The 11,211-nt window shown below is 36.0% G+C and overlaps 1 long non-coding RNA gene across 1 annotated transcript; it reads right to left on the minus strand.

Moving 5' to 3' along the window:
* Positions 1-907: 907 nt before the first annotated feature.
* Positions 908-1,851, minus strand: LOC119767226. The gene is made up of 2 exons (XR_005277401.1): positions 1,397-1,851; positions 908-1,169 (listed from the first exon to the last, which is right to left on the minus strand). It is a non-coding gene; the product is annotated as an uncharacterized LOC119767226 (long non-coding RNA).
* Positions 1,852-11,211: the final 9,360 nt, after the last annotated feature.

An 11,211-nucleotide genomic window follows, 5' to 3' on the forward strand; every position in this document is an offset into this window, starting at 1 on the left:
TCTTAATATTTTTTTTTAAATTTAATCTGAGCAAAAATGTAAATCAATTTAAAATGCAAAATTATATTCAACTTTTTTTTTTAACAAAATATTTAGAAACAAAAGATACATCTCATAAATTTCACGAAAGCTACAATATTTCATGAATAAATGGATGTTGCTAGTATTAAAAATTGAGGTGAAAGGTCAGCGATTGTAATTGGACACTCAATATTATTTTTAACTAAATGTATGTACATGGAACTGAAAATCTAAACAAATATAAATTAAATAAAGGCCTTTGGAAAATCAAACTGGAAAAAATGAAACTTTGGAGAATCGTGGCTTTTGATGTCAAAAAGATTGTATATAAAATCCTGCAATGATCCTTCAAGGTAAGCTTACAAAACAAATCATTGAACAAGTTTTCCACTCGTTTTATTCTTTTCAACACCTTTATCCCCATCAGCTTCTTGACAAATCAAAGTGGGTGCGAGGAGGGGAAGAAAACTTTTCATTTTTCAACAAGCCCATTAAAGCCTCCATTGTCGGTCAAACAACAACCATCCGGAAAAACAAACCTCAAGCCCCAACCAATCTGACCAAAGCCCCCTCCATAATGGAGACCACGGGACAACATCGCTAATAACAATAACAACACCAAGAAGACGAGGACCTTCCTCTTTTTTTAAACCTCTGGCAGTGGAAATTCCACTGCCTAAAAAAGGATCGTTTTACCCAATTGTTTTTTTGTTCTCGTTTTCGCACCCGAAATGTTTACTCACCTTATTTTCTTCCAAGAAGGTGCTTTGCTGGCCACCCGAAATTGGCTCCCTGCGCTAAGGTTAAGGGCCAATGTAATCCGTTGTTTCGCGGTGTCCAGCTGACGGGGTTTTTTTTGGTTTTGTTATTTTTGTTTTTTTTTAGAGATGCAATTTCTGTTTGAATATTTTATTTTTTGGTTTGTAATTCCTGTTTTTTTTCTGTTGTAATTTTGCCCTCTCGTTTAGAAACGTCTCAGCTGACAAAATTGCCAAAAGTGTTTGGCTTTTCCAGCAACATCAACAACGCGTTTAATTTCGTTCACTTTTATTGACTTTGCACTCGACACACTCCGACTCACATGATGAAACGGAAAACTCAAGCCTCGAAGGCGGATTTTCCCGGGGAAAAAGCGTCGTCCTCGCACCCTGTCGTTGTCACCGGAAAGAAAAACAATAATAAAATTTATTTTTCCTCATCCAACGTAACGCGTTCGCAACTGGTACCACCCTTCCCGCGACGCCAAAGTTTGCGAGGAGCTTTTTGGCAATGCCCACGGCGGAAGAAACCGCATCCCCCCACGACCTTCGCACTTGGCAAACACTCGGCTCACACCCACTGCTCGGCAGAGTATCCAAACATCGATTTTCCTCACCGACTTTTCCTTCACTCGACTCCTTTTTTCCGGCCGCGTTGGAAACTGAGCAATGAGCAAATCTTCGAATTGCCTTGCTGAAGTTGGCTCAATACGACCATATTTCTGCACAATTTTTCTTAAATTTCACTCAAATTTTCCCACAACAAAAAAAAAAACATCACTAACCCCACCAAAGCCCGACCTTAAGTCGCCCTCATTGAGCATCATCATCTTCGCCAAACACATGTGAGTCCTTCACCGCCACCCCCGCAGCAATAACACACTCATCCTTCCTAATCGCACACACACACACACACACCTCATTGGCGTCCTCGACCCAACCCGGCAAGTCCGCGAAACTCGACGACTTTTCCCAGTCGTGTGCGATCACTACCCGGCGCGAACGCTCCAGTCTCGACTCCGCGTCGTCGTCCAGATCGTCCCGAGTCCGTCACGATACTAACCCGGGTTGGCACCCGGCACATGGCGGTGGTGCGCCCCTGAGAGAGATTCGGTTGGGGTAGGACTCGGACTGAGGGTTTTTAGCACAAATTCGTGTTTGGGAGGAAATTCGAACAGTAGTCGAGCGGTTAGAAAGGGGAGCATGCGCTGCGATCAGTGAATGAATCGGATGAACAAGGGGGTTTGTTTTGAAATGGGTGAAGCCAATGTTTTGGCGATGGCGATGAACTCGGTCGGATGTTGTGAGGGATGAAGCGGCTCCACTGTGTTTACAACGCGTTGCTGCGTATGATACACTGGATGAAGCTATTCGATGCTGTTGTTTCAAGAGGGAAGGTCATGTTGCGTTGAAAATGAATCTGAAAGGATTGGAACTTGAAAGATTGATTTATTATCAATGTCAAAACAAAAAAAATACAGTCATGACTCGGTTTAGCACCGCACACGCAACTGAAGCACAGAGCTTATGGGATTTTGGCTATATGGGAGACATCGGGAGGCATCGAATGAAAAAATGCAAACATAAAAAATAGTGTTTTGGAATCGGGATGATGGCAGCTATCCATTGTAATTATAGTTACATGAAAATTTTCACAAGAGCAACTCTCTACAAAATCGGCCGATTTCGACAATTTTTTTATTTGACTTAAACTTTGTGGGGGCCTTCCCTATGACCAAATAAGCTATTTTGCGTCATTTGTTCACCCATACAAGTCTCCATACAATTTTGGCTGCTGTCCGTACAAAAATGGTATATCAATATTCAAACAGCTGTAACTTTTGAAAAATTTAAAAAAAAAATTATTCGAAAGGATCGGAAAATTTCACGAATTTTTCATGTATAAACATTGAAAATCGGACCATTATTTGCTGAGATATGGTCATTAGAAAATTGTGGGTTGTTTTGGTGAGATTAAGAAAACTTCAATTTTCGTGTTTCTTTTCTTAAAGCGGCTCTATCTCAGCAACCCGAGGTCCAATCTTCATTGTATCTTAGAAAATTTTATAGCAAATTTTCTGAACCTAAAATAATTTTTTTTCAGAGACGGTCACTCATGGTCACTATTTTTAAAAATTGAAAAACTGCAAATATTTCGCTAAAATCAAACTTTCGGTGGCTATATCTAGAAACCCAAGTAGCACTCATAACTTGTCGTCTGTTGAATAATAGTTAGACAGCTGTTTTTGATCAACATACGAGAAAAAAATTCAACGTTAGTTAAATAACAGTTTGTTTCACTACTTGTATAACTGACTTATGTAACTCTTGAGATTTGTGCCACACAAGTGTTAAAACACAGTCAACTTCACTCTTTTCCAACTTTAATGCACAACATAGGGAATATGCACTCGCTCCTAACTCCATCCAATTTGCTAATTTTCGCTATTTAAACAATATATTTTGGAACAATTTTGATAGAAACTTGCTTGCTCACTTCCTATTGAGCTATTTATCACTTTATTTCACTTGAAAACACTTTTTATGAGCTGTAATTGAACGTCAAAGTGCTAATATGCCAAGATGCTGTTCCCTCATCTGCAATATTTTACTCGAAAACAGTTTGTTGAATAAAAACAATATTGCACTGTTTGTTTCACTGCTTATCTAACATTGTCATGTGATGGCATCTTCTAAAAAATGGGCGTGGCCAACCATTCTATAAATAACCTTAGGTTTTCTCGCTTTGTTACACAAAAGTTATCGGAGAATATATTATATAACTGATGCTCAACAAACATATTCAACTTGACATTGCGTGTTGTTAGGTGGTGTAAATTTGTACATGAGGAATTTAGAGTTTCAAAAATGTTTATGTATTGAAGATTGCAAAAGTTTTGATTGTTGACCGATTCATTTGATTATCGCTGGTAAAAGCTACAAAAATTATCAGCTTATAGAGTTTATGATAGAGAAAACAACAAATCAAAACCATACCGATTTTCAATATTACTCCGTGGTACGGTAATCGAAATGACAGTTGAAATGGTTGGTTAGAACAAAGTTATATAGTGGAGTTTTAAAAACTGCTTTGAAACGAACTTATATAACTTCAATTGCAATGACAGCCTTCGTTGGAGTTAAGTTCTTTAGCTAACAAAACAGACAGCAGCCTTCTTATTGACGCTTGGGCCAGCTTGTTTATTATGAAGCCCCGTGGAGAGATGTGGAAGCGCGCCTGGACCTGCCTTGGAGATAACAACAAATCGTCGAAGTCATCGGATCGAATCTTGGGACAGAGGAAGTTCATCAAAAAAGGAAAATCTAAAAGTTCGCCATGCAGGGAATTTCTCATTAATCACATGCGCGCCATGATTGTTTTTCTTTTTTAAATTCAATTTCGAATTATTTTAAAGGAATCTTGCAGAAACAAGCGTACTTTTTTTATTAGCTTCGTCGTTGATTGAAATTCTAATAAGAAACGTTTGTTTACATGTAAGTTAGTCGACGGTTAGATAGCTGTTTTCAATCTAACTTTCCTTTCCAGTGTGCGCTTTGATTTGACAGCATATCCGTAAACCACGCCCCCTTTTTTTTCGTTGATTCTCTTGTTAGATGGCACAGTGTTGTTAAATACATTTGTACAACTTACTCTGATAACTTGCATCTTTTTCTGGCAAGTTATACAACAAAAATAAGTGCGCTTTTTCCAGTTCACAGGAGTTGTAGAACAAGTTGTGGTAACGAGGCGGATTGGTTATACAACCAGTTAGGAAATACGTTTATCTGACAAAGTGTGTTCCTTGGGAAACGGAGCCCTTTATCAAAAAATCTGTAAAGTACTTTTCGATTGCAAATTTAATTTTGTATTAAAAAATAATGTCAAACTTGTTTTTGCAAGAAACTTCAATTGTTTCCAAAAATCACTATTTTTTTTTAAAATCATAACTTGGCGGCAGATTTTTTGACCATGTTTTGCTATGGCTCAAAAGTTGCGGATTTTTGTCCCCTAAAACATATCAAAAAATCTCGAAAATAAAAAAAATACATATTTTGGGAAATGGAGTTTTAGTGAAAAAAGCTGATTAAAAAATCTGCAATTTTTTTTCCGTGTATCTATTTTTTCTCAAAAGTCCTCAACAGTACCTACAACTTTGCCGAAGACACCAAATTGATCAGAAAATTCACTCAAAAGTTACAGCTGTTTGAATATTTACATACCATTTTTGTATGGACAGCAGCCAAAATTGTATGGAGACTTGTATGGGTGAATCAATCACACAAAATAGTTTATTTGGTCATAGGGAAGGCCCCCACAAAGTTTGAGCCAAATAAAAAAATACAAATAAAATCCAATTCCGGTTTTGGTAGAGAATTGCTCACAAAAAAACGTATTTTTCCTGCGTTTTGAAAATGCAATTACCGATTAACTCTAAAACATACTCAAAATATTTGTTATTGCAATATAGGTATCCAATGACCGTTTTTTTACCATATGTTTCGAATGTTTAGAATGAACTTTTTTTTGATTACTGAAAATTTTCACAAAACTAAGTATTTTCGAAAAATTATTTATTCCAATATTTGCAATATTGGTATCAAATGATTGGAATTATTTCATACATTTCGAATGTAATAGCAACATTTTCACAAAATTTTGAAAAAGATTTAAAAACTAAAATTTTTAAATGATTGGGATTTTTTCAAACATTTTGAATGTAATAAATTTTGAAACATTAAAATTTTGAGTATTCTTTTGAGAATATATTATTTTGTGAACATGCTGAGTATTTAAAAAAAATATAGCTTTCGAAATTTATTGAAATATCTCGATCATTTGATACCTATATTGTGAAAAACAAAAATTTTTAGCATTTTTTTTAAAACGTAGTTTAGTGAAAAAATCTATTATTTGAAAAAACTTTCGAAATGTATGTAAAAATTCCGTTTAATATCCATATTGTAAAGAAGTTTAATTTTGAGTTTTTTTTAGAAAATATGTGTTTCTTGAAAATTTTGGGTTTTTGAAAAAAATATACTAAAAAATGTATGAAAAAATCCCATATGTTTGATACCCATATTAAAAAAACTGAAACTTTGAGTATATTTTCGAAAATACGTAGTTTGGTGAAATTCTTTAGTATTTTCAAAAAAATGCTGTTATTACATTCGAAATGTATTAAAAATATGATTGTTTGATAGTAGTGTGAATAAAATTGAGTATTTTTTTTTCAAAAATACGTAAATTTGCGATAAAGGAGAATGGGCAAATTTGGTCCAAGGATGTACACGAACGGGACCAACTTTTTTCGAAAGATCTCGCCGAGACATGAAAAAAAGTCTTCTGGACCAACTCTCTAAACCCCGGGGTTCAAAAGTTACATGCTGTTGAAGTTTGAGCATTTTGAGTAAAAATATACAAAACATCGTATTTTTGCTATTTCTAAAATCATTTACAAAATCTCTGTTTCATTATGGATTTCGATTTTCTTGACTTCATTCGACGCGTATCAGCGAAAACTTCGAGTTCTGATATGTCTTAGCATGATTGAAACAAGATTTCTCTTGTTTTTATCCGTTTGAACCGTTTGTGCAAGAGGCATCCCATAGAAACAAGTCAAAACTTCAAGGTTTTGAAACCGGATCCAACCCAGACTGCTTCAGTGAGTATGGAAGGTTTTAGTGCAATGTTGTAACAACTTATTGGGATGGTCTGAGTCATCCGAGAACTCCTTGGAGTTAAGACCGGTGATTCTACAGCCGTAACAAGCAAGAGGTCGACGGTTTTTGACCCCGGAACATACCCGCATAGCTTCAGTCAGTATGGTAGACTGCTTTGTTAATGTGTTCGGATGTCTCTGGTCATCCTAGGACTCCCTGGAGTTATGATCTGTAGGTCTACGGCTGTTACAAGGACTCCCTGGAATGGTCCAGAACATAACAGCAATACAGTCTGCCATACTCACTGAATCTTTGCGGTTATGATGCGCGGTTAAAAATCATTGACCTTTTTCTTGTTACAGTGACCCAAATATCTAAACTCCAGGGAGTCCTAGGATGACCCAGGCCATCCTAACACATTAGCAAAGTAGTCTACCACACTCACTGAAGCTATGCGGGTATGTTCTGTTGTCAAAACCGGTCAACATTTTGCTTGTTACGGTAGTAGACCCACAGATCTTAACTCCAGGGAGTCCTAGGAGAACCCAGGACACTCCAACACATCAGCATAGTAGTCTACCATACTCACTGAAGCCATGCGGGTATGATCCGTGGTCAAAAACCGCCGACATCTTGCTTGTTACGGCGGTAGACTCACCGGTTAACTCCAAGGAGTTCTCGGATGACTCAGACCATCCCAATAAGTTGTTACAACATTGCACTGAAGCCTTCCATACTCACTGAAGCAGTCTGGGTTGGATCCGGTTTCAAAACCTTGAAGTTTTGACCTGTTTCTATGGGATGCCTCTTGCACAAACGGTTCAAACGGATAAAAACAAGAGAAATCATGTTTCAATCATGCTAAGACATATCAGAACTCATATTTTTTGCTGATACGCGTCGAATGAAGTCAAGAAAATCGAAATCCATAATAAAACAGAGATTTTATAAATAATTTTAGAAATAGCAAAAATTCGATTTTTTGTGCATTTTAACCAAAAATGCTCAAACTTCAACAGCATGTAACTTTTGAACCCCGGGGTTTAGAGAGTTGGTCCAGAAGACTTTTTTTCATGTCTCGGCGAGATCTTTCGAACAAAGTTGGTCCCGTTCGTGTACATCCTTGGACCAGCTCCCATACAAATTTGCCCATTCTCCTTTGATTATTTCAAGACTTTGTGTTATAATTTTCGAAATGAATGAAAAAAATACCGATCGTTTGTTACCCATATTATCAAAAACTTAAATTTTGAGATTTTTTTTCGTTCCGATCGTTTGATACCCATATTGTGAAAATATTTAGTATATTTTTCAAAAATACGTAGTTTTATGAAATTTTTTAGTATTTTCAAATATAAAACTACTTTCGAAATGTATGAAAAATCCCGATCATTCGATACCCATATTGCAATAACAAAAATTTTTAGTATTTTTTCTAGAAACATTGTATTTTCAAAATACAGGAAAAATACCGTTAACGAGAGTAATATTGATAGGATTTAAATTGATTTTTCAAACGGTGTACAAGTTTCAAGTATGTTTTTTTCAATAGTTTCGATGAATTAAATTATTTCCCAACTACATGACTTTGGAATTTGCGGTTTTTCTTACATAAGTGTACAAATTGAATTGAATGCTAGAACTAAAACTAGAAGATAAGTAACTTTTTTTTTTAACTTGAAAAAATTACAATTAAATGTTTATTTGACTTTGTTTTGGCAGTGAGATTTTTAAAGCCATTTTGATCGACTTAATTTTTTCTCATAAGCTTCAACATTTTATTTGAATTATAAATCTTATCAACTGAAAACATGCTAAATAGATTTTTTCTGCGTTGATAACCATTTTAAGCATGTTTGGGCTTATTCAAAAGAATTGGAATTTATGGGAATTTCCTATGTACAGAATAAAAAAAAGTTCGTCAAAACATTGGCATTTGATATCCCCTGAACAGAAAATAAAAAAGAAATAAAAATAGCGTTTTTTTTGCAAATCAAGTTTAAGTGACGAACATTGAAATTAAAAATTACCAGCAAACCTAAATTTGAAACTTAAATCTTTAGTTTTCTTAATTTGCATTAAAATATTTTGTATTGAAAATGTCTTTTAGTTAGAAGATATTTTAAAATTTAATGTCTAAAACACTTAGAGTTTAGAATTTTAAAATCTTTTTTATCCGTTCTTAGTGTAACACTGTCCAAATAATTCGATAATGCAGAACATTATCCAATAACAACTTATTTTCATTGACACTTTGAGAATATTTAAGTGTCAAGGTGTTCGTAATTTTGTTCATTTATCCTTTAAATCCTTTTTTTAAAATTTTGCTTAAATATCGTCATCTCATCAACATCCCCTCGATTTATGGTTGAAAAAATCTATGTATCCGCAAGTATTTTTTAATTATTCATGTATGCCTTTAATATTATTTTATTAACATTTTAAAAAGAAAAATAAATAGCAGAAAATCTTAATAATTGAAAAAATCCAGAAATAGTTGTCGCAATTTACCTTTAACATTATAAATGCATACAAGTTCTCATGTACAGATATTTTTTATGATTCCATCAACCCCAAATAAATTTTGCATCGCCACCACAAACAAGATAATCGCCAAACCGTCTGATTGACATCCAACTTTCAACAGCTTGTCGAACGGGATGATTCAGTTTGGTTTCACTTTCAACTCACTCACCCCGAAAAAAAAAACTCGCAATCTTCAACTTGCTTAACGATGCGCCATCAGATTGCATCCTTTGCGCAAAGTTTTCCCAGGGACCATGCGAAAATTTCCATCTTTTCGATCCATTTCGGAAACTTCCCTCTCCTCGAAACAACCCAGTTTGTGCGACCAATCCCTTCATTTCGAGCAGCGGCGGAAATTCGGGACTGACAGAAAATGAAGCAGGGGAAACTTTTGATCAAATTGAAAAACCGTCGCCCAAAAATAGTTGGCGTCTTTGGTGCCAAACTTTGGCTCAAAAGATCGCCAAACGGGAGGACAGTCTCTTTTTGGGGTGGGGGTCGCCAAATCTAATCGAGCACAAACTTTAATCAGTGGCAGAATCTTTGGCGCATTTTTCATCCGGAAAAGTTTTTCCCTTATTTTCATTTTGGATCTTTTTTTGATTGTGAGTGCGAGGGAAAGGGGACATTTTTGGTTAAAATTAGTGTTTAAAGGGATCGTTTTGGGTTGATAGCGGAAATTAGATTTGGCTTTGAATTGAACTTAAGTCATCTGTTTTTCGTCGGCATGCCAACCAAGCATTAATGTTGCAGAATTGGACTCATCAATTTCATCATTACATTATTTTCATTTTATCTATTAAAAGCTTCTATTCCGAATCCATAAAAGCTTGACTTATTGCCGTCATCATCTGCCTAAGGTACCGCATAATCACGGTGAGATTGTTTTTTACGGAGCCTCTCTAAAAAAACAGGTTTTTTGCCCATTTTCCGTCATCCAGATCGTCCATCTTTCAGCCAGTGGAGTCCGTCGTCGGGCAATCCCGCTAATCACCATCAATCTTGTACCCATAAACCGAACAAAACCGGGAGGGCAGATGACGAAAAAGTGGCCCTTGCAAACGGAAAATCCCCTCGGAAAATTACCTCGGTCAGCCACTTTGAATTATTGAAAAATGCCACCCCCTTTCCCCTCTACTTTTTTCCGGAATTCCCTCTTTTCTTGGTCCCGTCATCCAGCCCAGCTGAACAAATCAATTTGTCTTGAACCGTTCTATAATTTGCTTTCGGAGCATTTTCTTTCCAATTTTCCTTTCTACTCTACTCTTATATGGAGTGACGATTGGATTTTCCTTGGTTTCAAGACAAAAAAAGAACAAAAAAAAAGATCTTGAAAAGGTCGATGAGTTTGATCCCTCGGAGTTCTACCTCAAGTCTCCGTTCGTCCATCAACATCAGAACAGAAGATATTGTCGAATAGTGCTTTGGACAGTTCAATCTGGGCACTGTCTGTCCCGAAGCCAGTTAGGGAAAGGGGATGGAATGTTAGTACCGAACGATTCCTTTGACATTTGGCTCTGTTTGAGGCTTCCGAGAATTGTTATTTCATCATTTCCATCACCATTCAAGGCATATGTGTGGATTATTTCCCCTAAGAAAAGTTCGCCCATTTGTTCACAGCATAATTGGGAAAGGCAAATTTGGGTGCTATCAAAACAAGTTCGCTGAACATGGTGCCGCTCCTCGTAGGAATTCGAGGAACCACCTGGTATAAGACTTCACCGGAGTTCGAAGAATGAGCGCGAGCGTTTTCTTTACCGCGGAAAGGAAAATATTTACGCAGAGAGCAAGGCTTTCGGTTAAGCTCTATTGAAATGAAATTAAAATGAAAATGCGCGGGAAAATCAAACGATGCGCGAGCTTGTGGTGGGTTTTGTGAGCTAATAATGGATTTTCGAATGTAACGTTTCCAGTGGGAAGTGGTCCATGTGTGTAAACGAGTTCAGAGGTAATACGCAATAGATTCTACGTATTAAGGCATCATCCGTAAAGTACTGTTCAGAAAAATGGGTTCACGGAAAAGAAATTTGCCGATATTTAAATAAACTTTTTTTTCACAAAAAATCAATTTCCCAACAACTTTCAACTTTCGAGCCAAAGAAGAGGATTGTTTTTGCCAAGATATGATTCTTTGAAAAAAAAAAAAGAAAAATGGGTTAATAAATACATGTTTTTTTGAAAACATGGGAATATCTGTTTTTTTTTAAATATTATTTCAGAAACTATTTTTGTAATAGCTAATGGA

This window comes from Culex quinquefasciatus, chromosome 2 (assembly GCF_015732765.1).
Source record: "Culex quinquefasciatus strain JHB chromosome 2, VPISU_Cqui_1.0_pri_paternal, whole genome shotgun sequence".
Lineage (NCBI taxonomy): Eukaryota > Metazoa > Arthropoda > Insecta > Diptera > Culicidae > Culex > Culex quinquefasciatus.